Genomic DNA, 16,273 nt, shown 5'->3' with positions numbered 1-16,273 from the left:
ATGTGTGCACAGTGCAGCTATCCAATCAGTGTGCAGGAAACATCCACATGTCCTGACACATCGGGTTATGTCACTGGTTGCTAAAATCACATGTCCCTTTTTATTTAAAGAGCAGACATCTTGTTTTAGCACCATTTTGACACCATAACAGTGCAGAGAGGCTGCTCCTGATGCTGCCACTGTTACCAGCAATATTTTAGCTAGTTAGTTAGGTGGTTTCTTATCAGTCAGATAGTTTAGCTAGCTAGTGTCCAGTGTCGCTGTGAAATTGACCTTCCAGCATATTTTATTTGCCATTACTGAGGTCCACAGACAAAGCCAGCAGGGCACAGTGTGTTGTGCACTGCTTCTAATTTGCTCCATGCACGAGTATAGCATTCTAAAAAATGTTTTCACTACCTAAATGTGAAACAGCCTGGTGTATCCCACTTTGTCATTTTGTTCGGTTGAAATTAAGCTGTCTGCAGTAGGGTTGAGCGAAACGGGTCGAACATTTTCAAAAGTCGCCGACTTTTGGCTAAGTCGGGGTTTCATGAAACCCGATCCGACCCCTGTGCGGGGTCGGCCATGCGGTACGCGACTTTCGCGCCAAAGTCGCGTTTCAATGACGCGAAAAGCGCCATTTCTCAGCCAATGAAGGTAAACGCAGAGTGTGGGCAGCGTGATGACATAGGTCCTGGTCCCCACCATCTTAGAGAAGGGCATTGCAGTGATTGGCTTGCTGTCTGCGACGTCACAGGGGCTATAAAGAGGCGTTCCCGCCGACCGCCATCTTACTGCTGCTGATCTGAGCTTAGGGAGAGGTTGCTGCCGCTTTGTCAGAAGCAGGGATAGCGTTAGGCAGGGTCCATTAACCACAAAACCGCTTGTGCTGCAGCGATTTGCACTGTCCAACACCACCCTCGGTGTGCAGGGACAGTGGAAGTTTTTTTTTTTTTTTTTCCCCCTCAGCGCTGTAGCTCATTGGGCTGCCCTAGAAGGCTCCCTGATAGCTGCATTGCTGTGTGTACGCCGCTGTGCAAACCAACTGCTTTTTTCAAAGCACAAATCCTCTTGTTCCTTCCTTTCTGCACAGCTATCTTTTTTGTTTGTCCACACTTTTTATTTCATTTGTGCATCAGTCCACTCCTTATTGCTGCCTGCCATACCTGGCTGAGATTACTGCAGGCAGGGAGATAGTAGCTGCCTGCCATACCTGGCTGAGATTACTGCAGTCAGGGAGATAGTAATTGTAGGACATTCCCTGTTTTTTTTTTTTTTTTTTTTTGGTGGGAGATTAAGATTGGCAATTTGGCATTTCTGCTAGAGTGCCATCCCTGTGTGTGCCATCTCTCTCACATAGTGGGCCATAGAAAGCCTTTTCATTTTTCTGTATTTTTTTTTGTGGGGTGTATAAATTCTCCCTGATAAAAATACAGTGGGAGATTAATATTGGCCTTTGGGCTTGTGTGCCAGTCCTGAGTGTGCCATCTCTCTCACAAATAGTGGGCCATAGAAAGCCTATTTTATTTTTTTTTGGGTTTTATAAATTCTCCCTGAAAAAAAGGGAGATTAATATTGGCCTCTGGGCTTGTGTGCCAGTCCTGAGCGTGCCATCTGTGCCAGCCCTGAGCGTGCCATCTCTCTCACAAATAGTGGGCCATAGAAAGCCTATTTAATTTTTTTTTTGGTTTTATAAATTCTCCCTGAAAAAAAGGGAGATTAATATTGGCCTCTGGGCTTGTGTGCCAGTTGTGAGCGTGCCATCTGTGCCAGTCCTGAGCGTGCCATCTCTCTCACAAATAGTGGGCCATAGAAAGCCTATTTAATTTTTTTTTTGGTTTTATAAATTTTCCCTGAAAAAAGGGAGATTAATATTGGCCTCTGGGCTTGTGTGCCAGTTGTGAGCGTGCCATCTGTGCCAGTCCTGAGCGTGCCATCTCTCTCACAAATAGTGGGCCATAGAAAGCCTATTTAAATATTTTTTTGGTTTTATAAATTCTCCCAGAAAAAAAGGGAGATTAATATTGGCCTCTGGGCTTCTGTGCCAGTCCTGAGCGTGCCATCTGTGCCAGTCCTGAGCGTCCCATCTCTCTCACAAATAGTGGGCCATAGAAAGCCTATTTTTTTTTTTTTTTGGGTTTTAGAAATTCTCCCTGGAAAAAAAAAGGGAGATTAATATTGCCCTTTGGGCTTGTGTGCCAGTACTAAGCGTTCCATCTCTCTCTCTCTCTCAGTCAGTGGGCCATAGAACGCCTATTTTTGGTTTTATTTGTTTTCTAAATTCTCCCTGAAAAAATCATTTTATTTTATTTGGTTTCTAAATTCTTCCTGATAAAATCATATTTTTTTTATTATTTTTTTTTCTAAAGTCTCCCTGAAAAAAAAAAAAAAAAAAAAAACAGTGGGAGATTAATATTGGCCTTTCTGCTTGTGTGCCAGTCTTGACTCCTGGGTGCGTCATCTCTCAGTCAGTGGGCCATAGAACGCCTATTTTTGGTTTTATTTGTTTTATAAATTCTCCCTGAAAAAATCATTTTATTTTATTTGGTTTCTAAATTCTTCCTGATAAAATCATATTTTTTTTATTATTTTTTTTTCTAAAGTCTCCCTGAAAAAAAAAAAAAAAACAACCAAAAAAAAACAGTGGGAGATTAATATTGGCCTTTCTGCTTGTGTGCCAGTCTTGACTCCTGGGTGTGCCATCTCTCTCTCTCTCTCTCTCTCTCTCTCCAATTGTGGTCCATAGAAAGCCTATATTTTTTTTCCTTGATTTGGGTTCCAAAATCTACCAGAGAAAATAACTACATCAATCATTGGTAGAAAAATATTGGCCTCTGGGCTTGTGTGCCACTCCTGACTCCTGTGTGCGTCATCTCTCAGTCAGTGGGCCATAGAACGCCTATTTTTGTTTTTATTTGTTTTATAAATTCTCCCTGAAAAAATCATTTTATTTTATTTGGTTTCTAAATTCTTCCTGATAAAATCATATTTTTTTTATTATTTTTTTTTCTAAAGTCTCCCTGAAAAAAAAAAAAAAAAAAAAAAAAAAAACAAACCCCCCCAAAAAATGGGAGATTAATATTGGCCTTTCTGCTTGTGTGCCAGTCTTGACTCCTGGGTGTGCCATCTCTCTCTCTCTCTCTCTCTCTCTCTCTCCAATTGTGGTCCATAGAAAGCCTATATTTTTTTTCCTTGATTTGGGTTCCAAAATCTACCAGAGAAAATAACTCCATCAATCATTGGTAGAAAAATATTGGCCTCTGGGCTTGTGTGCCACTCCTGATTCCTGTGTGCGTCATCTCTCACTCAGTGGCCCATAGAAAGCATATAGTTTGTTACATTTGTTTTCTAAATTCTCCCTGCAAAAATCTATTTTTTTTTTTTTGGGGGGTTTCTAAAGTGTTCCTGAAAAAAATAAAAATAAAAAAAAAATAATAGTGTGACATTAATATTAACATTTGTGCTTCAGTGACAGTCCTGCGTGTGGGGCATCTCTCTAATTTGCAGCCACCAAAAAAAGAGTGTGTAACATTGGGCCTGATTTTCGCTGTGGTCTCACCAACCTGTAAAGGGGTAGCTAAATCATACTGAAGTTATAGCTCACCGTGTAAGTTGTGTGACTGCAACAAATAACGTTAGTTTGGTTACGTTTTTAAAACAATGAGGAAGTCTAGTGGAAGAGGTCGTGGCCGGGGGCGTTCATTGTCAGCTGGTAATGAGGGTAGTGGTAGTGGTGGAGCATCAGGTGGTCGTGGGGAAAAAAATATTGCACCTAAGTCTGGAGCTGTGGAGCCAGGTTCGTCGTCCGGCTACACAAGGCCTCGAACGCTCCCTTTTCTGGGATTAGGAAAACCGCTTTTAAAGCCGGAGCAGCAAGAGCAAGTTTTGGCTTATCTTGCTGACTCAGCCTCTAGCTCTTTTGCCTCCTCTCGTGAAACTGGTAAAAGTAAAAGCAGCGCGTCGTTAGTGGATGTTCACGGTCAGGGACAAGTCACTTCCTTGTCCTCTTCAGCAAAAACAACAACAGAGAAGAATGCAGCAGGCGACACAACGGGTTACTCCATGGAGCTCTTTACACATACCGTCCCTGGCTTAGAAAGTGAAGCAGTTAACAGTCCATGCCCATTACAAATTGAATCTGACATGGAGTGCACTGACGCACAGCCACAGCCAGACTACTATGCTGGTCCTTTGACTCAGACCACAACATTGCCCTCGCAGGGTGCTGATCAAGAATCAGACCCTGATGAGACTATGTTGCCCCATCACGAACGCTATACCACCGAACGACACGGTGACACAGACGAAGTTGCGCAGGAGGTACAAGAAGAGTTATTAGATGACCCAGTTCTTGACCCCGATTGGCAGCCATTGGGGGAACAGGGTGCAGGCGGCAGCAGTTCTGAAGCAGAGGAGGAGGAGGGGCCGCAGCAGGCATCAACATCGCCACAGGTTCCATCTGCCGGGCCCGTATCTTGCCCAAAACGCGTGGCAAAGCCAAAACCTGGTGGAGGACAGCGTGGCCATCCGGTTAAAGCTCAGTCTGCAATGCCTGAAAAGGTATCCGATGCTAGAAAGAGTGCAGTCTGGCATTTTTTTAAACAACATCCAATTGATCAGCGCAAAGTCATCTGTCAAAAATGTTCTACTTCCTTAAGCAGAGGTCAGAATCTGAAAAGTCTCAATACTAGTTGCATGCATAGACATTTAACCACCATGCATTTGAAAGCTTGGACTAACTACCAAACGTCCCTTAAGGTTGTTGCACCCTCGGCCAATGAAGCTAGTCATCAACGCAACATCCCTTCCGGCAGTGTAGGACCACCATTTAGCGCACCACCTGCTGTATCTGTGCAGGTATCTTTGCCAGGCCAAAGCAGTCAGGGTCAGGGAATCACCAGTTTCGTAGTAGGAAACACTGCATCTAGGGCACCGGCGGCAACAATACCATCTCCCACCGTCTCTCAGTCTGCCATGTCCACCGGCACCCCCGCTAGTTCCACGATCTCCAGCTCTCCAGTCCAGCTCACCCTACATGAGACTATGGTTAGAAAAAGGAAATACTTAGCCTCGCATCCGCGTACACAGGGTTTGAACGCCCACATAGCTAGACTAATCTCGTTAGAGATGATGCCCTACCGGTTAGTTGAAAGCGAAGCTTTCAAAGACCTGATGGACTACGCTGTACCACGCTACGAGCTACCCAGTCGACACTTTTTTTCCAGAAAAGCCATCCCAGCCCTCCACCAGCATGTTAAAGAGCGCATCGTCCATGCACTCAGGCAATCTGTGAGCACAAAGGTGCACCTGACAACAGATGCATGGACCAGTAGGCATGGCCAGGGACGTTACGTGTCCATCACGGCACACTGGGTAAATGTGGTGGATTCAGGGTCCACAGGGGACAGCAAGTTTGGGACAGTTCTGCCTAGCCCACGGTCTAGTAAACAGTTGTCTGTAGCCGTTCGCACCCCCTCCTCCTCCTCCTCCTCCTCCTCGTCCTCCTGCAGAAGCAAGAGCTCGTCCACAGACCGCAGTCGCACAAACACTCCATCCGCACCTGCCACTGTTGCACACCAGGTCTCCCATTATGGGGCAGCTACTGGCATACGTCAGCAGGCTGTATTGGCTATGAAGTGTTTGGGCGACAATAGACACACCGCGGAAGTTCTGTCCGAGTTCTTGCAGCAAGAAACGCAGTCGTGGCTGGGCACTGTAGATCTTGAGGCAGGCAAGGTAGTGAGTGATAACGGAAGGAATTTCATGGCTGCCATCTCCCTTTCCCAACTGAAACACATTCCTTGCCTGGCTCACACCTTAAACCTGGTGGTGCAGTGCTTCCTGAAAAGTTATCCGGGGTTATCCGACCTGCTCCTCAAAGTGCGTGGACTTTGCGCACATATCCGCCGTTCGCCTGTACACTCCAGCCGTATGCAGACCTATCAGCGTTCTTTGAACCTTCCCCAGCATCGCCTAATCATAGACGTTGCAACAAGGTGGAACTCAACACTGCACATGCTTTAGAGACTGTGCGAACAGAGGCGGGCTGTTATGTTTTTGTGGGAGGATACACATACACGGGCAGGCAGTAGGATGGCAGACATGGAGTTGTCAGGTGTGCAGTGGTCGAAGATTCAAGACATGTGTCAAGTCCTTCAGTGTTTTGAGGAATGCACACGGCTGGTTAGTGCAGACAACGCCATAATAAGCATGAGCATCCCCCTAATGCGTCTGCTGATGCAAAGTTTGACGCACATAAAGGATCAGGCGTCTGCACCAGAGGAAGAGGAAAGCCTTGATGACAGTCAGCGATTGTCTGGTCAGGGCAGTGTACATGACGAGGTACCGGGCGAAGAGGAGGTGGAGGATGAGGAGGATGATGGGGATGAGTATATTTTTAATGAGGAAGCTTTCCCGGGGGCACGGGAAATTGGTGGCGTGGCAAGGCCGGGTTCTGGTTTTTTGAGGGACACAAGTGACGTAGATTTGCCTGCAACTGCCCCTCAACCAAGCACAACCGCAGATTTGACAACGGGAACTTTGGCCCACATGGCGGATTATGCCTTGCGTATCCTCAAAAGGGACACACGCATTACAAAAATGATGAACGATGACGATTACTGGTTGGCCTGCCTCCTTGATCCTCGCTATAAAGGCAAATTGCAAAATATTATGCCACATGAGAACTTGGAACTAATATTAGCAACAAAACAATCAACTCTTGTTGACCGTTTGCTTCTGGCATTCCCTGCACACAGCGCCCGTGATCGTTCTCACACGAGCTCCAGGGGCCAGCAGACCAGAGGTGTTAGAGGGGCAGAAATCAGAAGTGGCGTTGGCCAGAGGGGTTTTCTGACCAGGTTGTGGAGTGATTTTTCTATGACCGCAGACAGGACAGGTACTGCAGCATCAATTCAAAGTGACAGGAGACAACATTTGTCCAGTATGGTTACAAACTATTTTTCATCCCTTATCGACGTTCTCCCTCAACCGTCATTCCCATTTGATTACTGGGCATCCAAATTAGACACCTGGCCAGAATTGGCAGAATATGCATTGCAGGAGCTTGCTTGCCCGGCAGCTAGTGTCCTATCAGAAAGAGTATTCAGTGCTGCAGGTTCAATACTAACAGAAAAAAGGACTCGTCTGGCTACCCAAAATGTAGATGATCTAACCTTCATTAAAATGAACCACAACTGGATTTCAAAATCTTTTGCCCCACCCTGCCCGGCTGACACCTAGCTTTCCTATGAAAAGGTCTTGCCTGTGGACTATTCTGAATGACTTTTCCAATCTCGTAATTTTCTTCACCTGATTGTCCAGCATACGACATGTTTCCACCTCACGAAATGGCCAAACTCCCCACACGGGGCCGTGCTATCGCCACTTTGCGCTTGGACCCTTGAGAGTGCTGTTTGTCTGAAGAGGTGGGTGTGGCCGCTTTTGGTCGACGGCACTGCCACTGGGTCCCTCATAGTACAATAAAGTGTCTCTGGCGGTGGTGGTGCGCACCCAACGTCAGACACACCGTTGTAATATGAGGGGCCCTGTGCCTGTACCGCCGGCCACAAGACAGTTCCCCCCCCCAGCTCAAACAGTGCTCTACCACTAGCAAAATTATCTCTCACAGCTTCACCAATGTGTAGTCTAGGCGCTGACATCCTTCAATGCCTGGCACTGACAATACCATTGTTTTGACATTTTTGTTATGTTAGGCCTTCGAAGCCTGTCTGCGGTCCCTTCTTTCTACAACTACTACACTGACCAGGCCACTGCTGGCCGTGTTACCCTGGAACCAATTTAAAAGTGCCTACAGTCAGCCCAATTTTGTTATGTTAGGCCTTCGAAGACTGTCTGCCGTCACTCCTTCCACTAGACTTCCACTGACCATACACTGCTGCCCATGTACCCCTGGAACCAATTTAAAGTGCCTACAGCCAGCCCAATTTTGTTATGTTAGGCCTTCGAAGCCGGTCTGCGGTCACTCCTTCCACTAGACTTCCACTGACCAGACCACTGCTGCCCGTGTACCCCTGGAACCAATTTAAAAGTGCCTACAGCCAGCCCAAGTTTGTTATGTTAGGCCTTCGAAGCCTGTCTGCGTCCCGTTCTTTCAACTACAACTACACTGACCAGGCCACTGATGGCCGTGTTCCCTTGGAACCAATTTTAACTTGCCTACAGCCAGCCCTATGTTATTATGTTAGGCCTTCGAAGCCTGTCTGCGGTCACTCCTTCCACTAGACTTCCACAGACCAGACCACTGCTGCCCGTGTACCCCTGGAACCAATTTAAAAGTGCCTACAGCCAGCCCAAGTTTGTTATGTTAGGCCTTGGAAGCCTGTCTGCGGTCACTCCTTCCACTAGACTTCCACTGACCATACACTGCTGCCCATGTACCCCTGGAACAAATTTAAAAGTGCCTTCGAAGCCTGTCTGCGTCCCGTTCTTTCAACTACAACTACACTGACCAGGCCACTGATGGCCGTGTTCCCTTGGAACCAATTTTAACTTGCCTACAGCCAGCCCTATGTTATTATGTTAGGCCTTCGAAGCCTGTCTGCGGTCACTCCTTCCACTAGACTTCCACAGACCAGACCACTGCTGCCCGTGTACCCCTGGAACCAATTTAAAAGTGCCTACAGCCAGCCCAAGTTTGTTATGTTAGGCCTTGGAAGCCTGTCTGCGGTCACTCCTTCCACTAGACTTCCACTGACCAGACCACTGCTGCCCGTGTACCCCTGGAACCAATTTAAAAGTGCCTACAGCCAGCCCAAGTTTGTTATGTTAGGCCTTCGAAGCCTGTCTGCGGTCACTCCTTCCACTAGACTTCCACAGACCAGACCACTGCTGCCCGTGTACCCCTGGAACCAATTTAAAAGTGCCTACAGCCAGCCCAAGTTTGTTATGTTAGGCCTTGGAAGCCTGTCTGCGGTCACTCCTTCCACTAGACTTCCACTGACCAGACCACTGCTGCCCGTGTACCCCTGGAACCAATTTAAAAGTGCCTACAGCCAGCCCAAGTTTGTTATGTTAGGCCTTGGAAGCCTGTCTGCGGTCACTCCTTCCACTAGACTTCCACTGACCAGACCACTGCTGCCCGTGTACCCCTGGAACCAATTTAAAAGTGCCTACAGCCAGCCCAAGTTTGTTATGTTAGGCCTTCGAAGCCTGTCTGCGGTCACTCCTTCCACTAGACTTCCACAGACCAGACCACTGCTGCCCGTGTACCCCTGGAACCAATTTAAAAGTGCCTACAGCCAGCCCAAGTTTGTTATGTTAGGCCTTGGAAGCCTGTCTGCGGTCACTCCTTCCACTAGACTTCCACTGACCAGACCACTGCTGCCCGTGTACCCCTGGAACCAATTTAAAAGTGCCTACAGCCAGCCCAAGTTTGTTATGTTAGGCCTTGGAAGCCTGTCTGCGGTCACTCCTTCCACTAGACTTCCACTGACCATACACTGCTGCCCATGTACCCCTGGAACAAATTTAAAAGTGCCTACAGCCAGCCCAAGTTTGTTATGTTAGGCCTTCGAAGCCTGTCTGCGTCCCGTTCTTTCAACTACAACTACACTGACCAGGCCACTGATGGCCGTGTTCCCTTGGAACCAATTTTAACTTGCCTACAGCCAGCCCTATGTTATTATGTTAGGCCTTCGAAGCCTGTCTGCGTCCCGTTCTTTCAACTACAACTACACTGACCAGGCCACTGATGGCCGTGTTCCCCTGGAACCAATTTTAACTTGCCTACAGCCAGCCCAATGTTAGGCCTTTGATGCCTGTCTGCCGTCACTCCTTCCACTAGGCCTCCACTGACCTGTCTATTGCTGCCCGTGTACCCCTTGAACCAACATCATTAAATATAAAAAAAATTAATTTGATTATAAAAAATAAGATCGTGTTGAGATCTCAAATGCAGACATTTTAACAATCAAAACAAACACACAACAAATATCTGGAACTGTACTACAAAGGTCCAACAGCTACAATTTCTTTCTCCTGCAAGAAGTTAACTGAAAGTTTTTTGGAGTTGTTAACACAGATATGGCATCCACCGAGTGTTGTCCTGTCGCGTCTCCTTTAAATTATTTCCAATAAGATGTTAAACTATTAATTTAATAAAATCAATAATTAAAAAAATAATTGAGTAAGTCAAAAGCACATTGCAAATAAACATTAATTACAAATCAAGAAGCATGGCGCGTCCGAGGGTGAGTAGATACCGAATAAGAATATAATCACCCTCGGACGCGCAATGCTTATTTACAACAGCCTTCCTTCCTAAGAATCAGCCCTTCCGTGGTGTAGAGAGAGGTTGTGTTACACTCCAAGGTGTTCCCCAGGTTGCCTTTCCTGAGCTTTGATCTTCCGGCTCTCGTTTAGTAGCTGTTGGAAACTACGCTGCATTAGGCCTACTAATTGTGTATGGGTGAAACAGTGGCGCATCTGCGGTCCCTCCTTCCACTAGGCCTCCACTGACCTGTCTACTGCGGCCCGTGTACCCCTTGAACCAACCTAATAAAATATTTAAAAAATTAATTTGATTATAAAAAATAAGATCGTGTTGAGATCTCAAATGCAGACATTTTAACAATCAAAACAAACACACAACAAATATCTGGAACTGTACTACAAAGGTCCAACAGCTACAATTTCTTTCTCCTGCAAGAAGTTAACTGAAAGTTTTTTGGAGTTGTTAACACAGATATGGCATCCACCGAGTGTTGTCCTGTCGCGTCTCCTTTAAATTATTTCCAATAAGATGTTAAACTATTAATTTAATAAAATCAATAATTAAAAAAATAATTGAGTAAGTCAAAAGCACATTGCAAATAAACATTAATTACAAATCAAGAAGCATGGCGCGTCCGAGGGTGAGTAGATACCGAATAAGAATATAATCACCCTCGGACGCGCAATGCTTATTTACAACAGCCTTCCTTCCTAAGAATCAGCCCTTTCGTGGTGTAGAGAGAGGTTGTGTTACACTCCAAGGTGTTCCCCGGGTTGCCTTTCATGAGCTTCGATCTTCCGGCTCTCGTTTAGTAGTTGGTGGAAACTACGCTGCATTAGGCCTACAAATTTGGTATGGGGTGTAGAGACAGGTTGTGTTACACTCCAAGGTTTTCACCAGGTTGCCTTTCCTGAGCTTCGATCTTCATGCTCTCGTTTAGTAGGTGTCGGAAAGTAGGCTGCATTAGGCCTACAAATTGGGTATGGGGTGGAGAGAGATGGTGTGTTACACTCCAAGGAGTTCCCCAGGTTTCCTTGCCATTGCTTCGGTCTTCCGACTCTCGTTTAGTAGTTGTAGAAAAGTACACAGCATTAGGCCTACAAAATGGGTATGGGGTGGAGAGAGATGGTGTGTTACACTCCAAGGTGTTCCCCAGGTTGCCTTTCCTGAGCTTCGATCTTCATGCTCTCGTTTAGTAGGTGTCGGAAAGTAGGCTGCATTAGGCCTAAAAAATGGGGAATGGGGTGGAGAGAGATGGTGTGTTACACTCCAAGGTGTTCCCCAGGTTTCCTTGCCATTGCTTCGGTCTTCCGACTCTCGTTTAGTAGTTGTAGAAAAGTACACTGCATTAGGCCTAAAAAATGGGTATGGGGTGGAGAGAGATGGTGTGTTACACTCCAAGGTGTTCCCCAGGTTGCCTTTCCTGAGCTTCGATCTTCATGCTCTCGTTTAGTAGGTGTCGGAAAGTAGGCTGCATTAGGCCTACAAATTGGGTATGGGGTGGAGAGAGATGGTGTGTTACACTCCAAGGTGTTCCCCAGGTTTCCTTGCCATTGCTTCGGTCTTCCGACTCTCGTTTAGTAGTTGTAGAAAAGTACACAGCATTAGGCCTACAAAATGGGTATGGGGTGGAGAGAGATGGTGTGTTACACTCCAAGGTGTTCCCCAGGTTGCCTTTCCTGAGCTTCTATCTTCAGGCTCTCATTAAATTGTGGTTAAATGGAACAACTGCATTTGGCGTACTAGTTGGTTTGGAGCCTACTATCGGTGTCTGCCACTCCTTGCTGTTCTCCTGGTTTCCTGTCCTGAAATACCATTTTCAGCCTCTCGTTAAGTAGTTGTTAATGTTAGACTGCATTTGGCCTACTAGTTGGGTTGGGGCCTACTATCGGTGTCTGCCACTCCTTGCTGTTCTCCTCCACTGAACAAAGCTGTGCCGCCTGTTTACTACGGTTGCCAATTTTGAACTGCATTTCGACTACTTACTGATTTGGCCCTACTCTCTGTGTCAGCCTCTCATTCCAGTTGTCCTCCACTGCAATGCCCCCTGGTTATTCCTGTGTTACCAATTTTGAACTGCATTTAGCCCACTTTCTTCTTTGGGCCTATATCTGTGTTTCCACTTCATCGTGCCCATTGCCCAGCCAGTGATAGATGAGTCTGCTGGTACATTGACCCATAACGCAACATTCCCCGTGCACGCTACACAACAACATTGTGACCCTGCTGAAAGTCAGGTTGCTCTTCCCGCATACCATACCACCTTACACGGGGACAAAGAGGAAGGTGCAGATGAAAGTGCAGGTTCCTTCATCAGGTGGGGGGAGGAATACTAGTTGGCGACGTCACTGGCACAGGGCCTCTCATAGTACGCAAAAGTGTTGCTGCCGGTGGGAGGCGCCCCCGCCGTGCAAACACACCGCTGTACTTTGAGGGGCCCTGTGCCAGTGCCAATGCCAACGAGTGGGCCCCCCCTGCTTGCTCAGGTTCACAGCACTTGCAAAGTTGAAATACTTACCTCTCCCTGCTCCACTGCCGTGACGTGGTCCAGATTTCCTGGGCCCACTAATTACTTGAACCAGCCCTACCCCCCACAACTTTAGCCAAATGACCCCCAATTTCAAATGCCTTCCAATTATTATAAGGTAAATTACGCTTGACAAGCTTCATTAAGAAGAATGGATGGTTTTGACATTAAAATGGGCACTCTAGGTGTTTTCCTGGCCCCCACTCACTGCCGACTATGCTGCCCCATTGACTTGCATTGGGTTTCGTGTTTCGGTCGATCCCGACTTTACGTCATAATCGGCCGATTTCACTCGACCCGACTTTGGACATAGTCGGGTTTCGCAAAACCCGGCTCGACTCTAAAAAGGTCAAGGTCGCTCAACTCTAGTCTGCAGATTTCACACACATAACTAAAATTATTTTTCTGTTGCTAAACATCAAACAGTAGGGGACTTCTCACTTTCATATAGTTTGTAGCATTATAGAGGCCTGATCCAGAGGCCACAGAAAAATTCTTCTGTTACTAACGTCACACAGTACGACAGGAGTATCAGGAGTAACTGAATATCAATACCATCAGGGAGGGTTTGGATCCTTTCACATTTTGGTCGCCTGAGCTCGCTTGACACTTCTTGGAGGTTTTATCATGCCCGGCACCCATCTTTCTCTCAGAAAATGTCTTCAGCGCTGCTGGCGGAATCATGACGGATGAGTGCAGCCAGCTGTCATCTGAAAGTGTAGACCACCTAACTTTCATCAAGATGAACAAGTCATGGATCTCAAAGGACTTTTGCACCCCAATGCAGACTGTACAAACTAGCCGATATTGCATTTTTTAGTGTGATGCATTAATGTCACATAACTGCACTCTGTGATATCTTTAGTGTGGCTTCTGTGTCTGCCGTTGCTGCTGCTGATGCTGCTGCAGATGTTCACACAAATTTGTGGAAATGTGAACAGTCATGGTTGGTCTACATGTGCTGGGTTGGCTGTAGTGGAAGACATGTTGGTCCCAATTATGCTATTTCTACTCTCATGAAATTGATGTCACTTCGGTGATGTCTTTCCCTCATTTGTTTAAATGTGAACACTCCTGTTTGGGAAGAGATTATTATACTATTATACTATTTCTACTGTGGTTAAATTGATTCCACTTTGGTGGTGTCTGCCAATGATTTTTGGAAATGTGAACACTCCTGGTTGGGGTTCCATCTGCTGGACTGGGCATAGTGGAACACCTATTGGTCCCTATTATACTATTTATACTGTGCTGAAATTGATGCCACTTTGTTGGTGTCTGACACTAATTTTTTGAAATATGTAGAATCCTGGTTGGGTCTCCTTCATGCATGTTGCCTGTAACAGTAGGCCTCCGAGACCATCATGCCTCCACTTCCTTGGAGTCAACTATCCATGTTACTATCCTTAGATTTTTCTGACAATAGTAGTCTAAGAAATTTATATAATATTTGTGCCACCTGAGTGTGGCTGAGTGTTAAAGCAGGTTGAGCTGTTGCATATGGTATCAAGGCTCCCAGCACAGGAGTCCTACACTGATCCCTCACCCACCTTGTCTTACTGTGACGTTCAATTGAAAGCTTTAAATGCTGGCCCAGACCCCGATACCTCTTTCAAGACTGATTGCTGCAGTGCCATGCTACAGTTTGTACTGTGGGTGAATTGAGGAGACTTTCCTGGTGTCTCCCCATAATTGGATGTGTTTTGGCAGCTTTTGGGGCCGTTATAAGGTGTTGAGCATGCATTTGTTTTTGCCTTCCATTGCCTTGAATGGTGTTCGGTTAGGTTCGGCGAATATTGCAAATTCGGCGATCGTAATCCGAACTGAACACTGAAATATACTCATCTCTATTTGTGACCAACACTTTGCATAATTACAAATACTAGCGGTGATCGTGTTTACGCATGTTGATACTGTGTCATTAAAGAGTATGACTTTGTTAATCATTTTAGAATTGGATCTTTGTATAGTTATGTTGTGAATACTGATAATTTTTTCTTATGGCCATCATTTAATTATATCCCTTATGATTCAGTTTGCTGCTGATATTTGATACAACAATTTATATTTATATCTCTTTTCTATTATTAGTTATGCATTTGTTTGCCTAGTTGCTCTTTGGTGTTAATAAATATATAATGTTTATCAATTATACAATTTTTTTTATCAGAGCATAAGTTATATGGTTCGATTTCAATCAATTCATATTGTATCATATATATTGCTCAGTTTGTTTTTTTGTAGGATTTATTGTTCTTTAAAGGGGTTCTCAACTATGAGGACAAGCCTTTCTTAAGCTAAATGTTCGGCCCTGGTAAAATAATAAAGGCTATACTCACGTCCCTTGCTAGCTCAGTTCCAGCAGTGTCGGTGGAGCGCCCACTAGGGCCATGGGGTACTTGGGCCGGGTCCAATGGTTCTTAAGGGGGTGGTCATGGCAGCAGTGACCCGATCCGTGGCCCTGGATGTCCAATAAAAGTAATGAAATGAAGGGGAAAAAAGTTTATGGGGGAATAGTTCATGACGCCACCTGTGGTGTTCGGCAATGGATGGCCGACGCTGCTTAAGGGGACTGCTGGGGCCAATGGTGACGCAGCTTGGATGGTTCTGCTTCCCACAGGTGGAGTGGGGCTCTAGGGCTACCGATACTGTAGTAAGGGAATGTGGACATTGGGTTGCAGGACTGAGGGTGCGAGAAATGACTGGAGGACACAAGGGCTGTAGTTTTCTTTACCTTTACTTGATGGCTGAAGGTGCAGTCCGGGGCACAGGTAACAGATGGTAATGGAGATTCGGGCAGCCTGGAAGCAATTTAGGATCCAAATAGCCAGGTGTTATGATCCGGTGACCTTGGAGCCGCATAGAACTTTCTCTGGAGTTGGTGTAAACTGTACTGACCGGAAATCCTGAACTTAACACCGCAACTAGAAGAAGCCGTGGGGTGTGCCTAACAAATCCTAGACACCTCGACACAGCCGGAGGACTAAATACCCCTATAGATGGAAATAGGAATTCTATTTTGCCTCAGAGCAGAACCCCAAAGTATAGGCAGCCCCCCACAAATATTGACTGTGAGTAGTAGAGGAAAAGACACACGCAGGCAGGAAACAGGATTTAGCAAAAGAGGCCACTCTAGCTAAAATAGGAAAGGATAGGACAGAATACTAAGCGGTCAGTATTAAAATCCTTCCAAAAATATCCACAGCAGAAAATACAAAAAAATTCCACCATCTAACTAAAGATGTGGAGCGTATATCTGCAACTCCAGAGAATCCAACAAGACTGAGAAAACACTGATACAGTCTAAGCTGGACAATAGAAAACAAATGAATAGCACAGAATTATTAAGCACACAGCATGTGTGCCACAGAAACAGAAACCAGACACTTATCTTTGCTGAATTGCCAGCAAGGCAGGAGGAACCAGACAAAGATCCAAAACCTCCCAGAACCATGGACAACTGGCAAGGACTAATGAATCCTGCACACCTAAATACCCCAGTCAGAACTGCAATCAGCAAAAACACCTGA

This window comes from Ranitomeya imitator, chromosome 8, assembly GCF_032444005.1.
Source record: "Ranitomeya imitator isolate aRanImi1 chromosome 8, aRanImi1.pri, whole genome shotgun sequence".
In the NCBI taxonomy this organism is placed as follows: Eukaryota; Metazoa; Chordata; class Amphibia; order Anura; family Dendrobatidae; genus Ranitomeya; species Ranitomeya imitator.
This window is presented reverse-complemented; position numbering follows the sequence as displayed.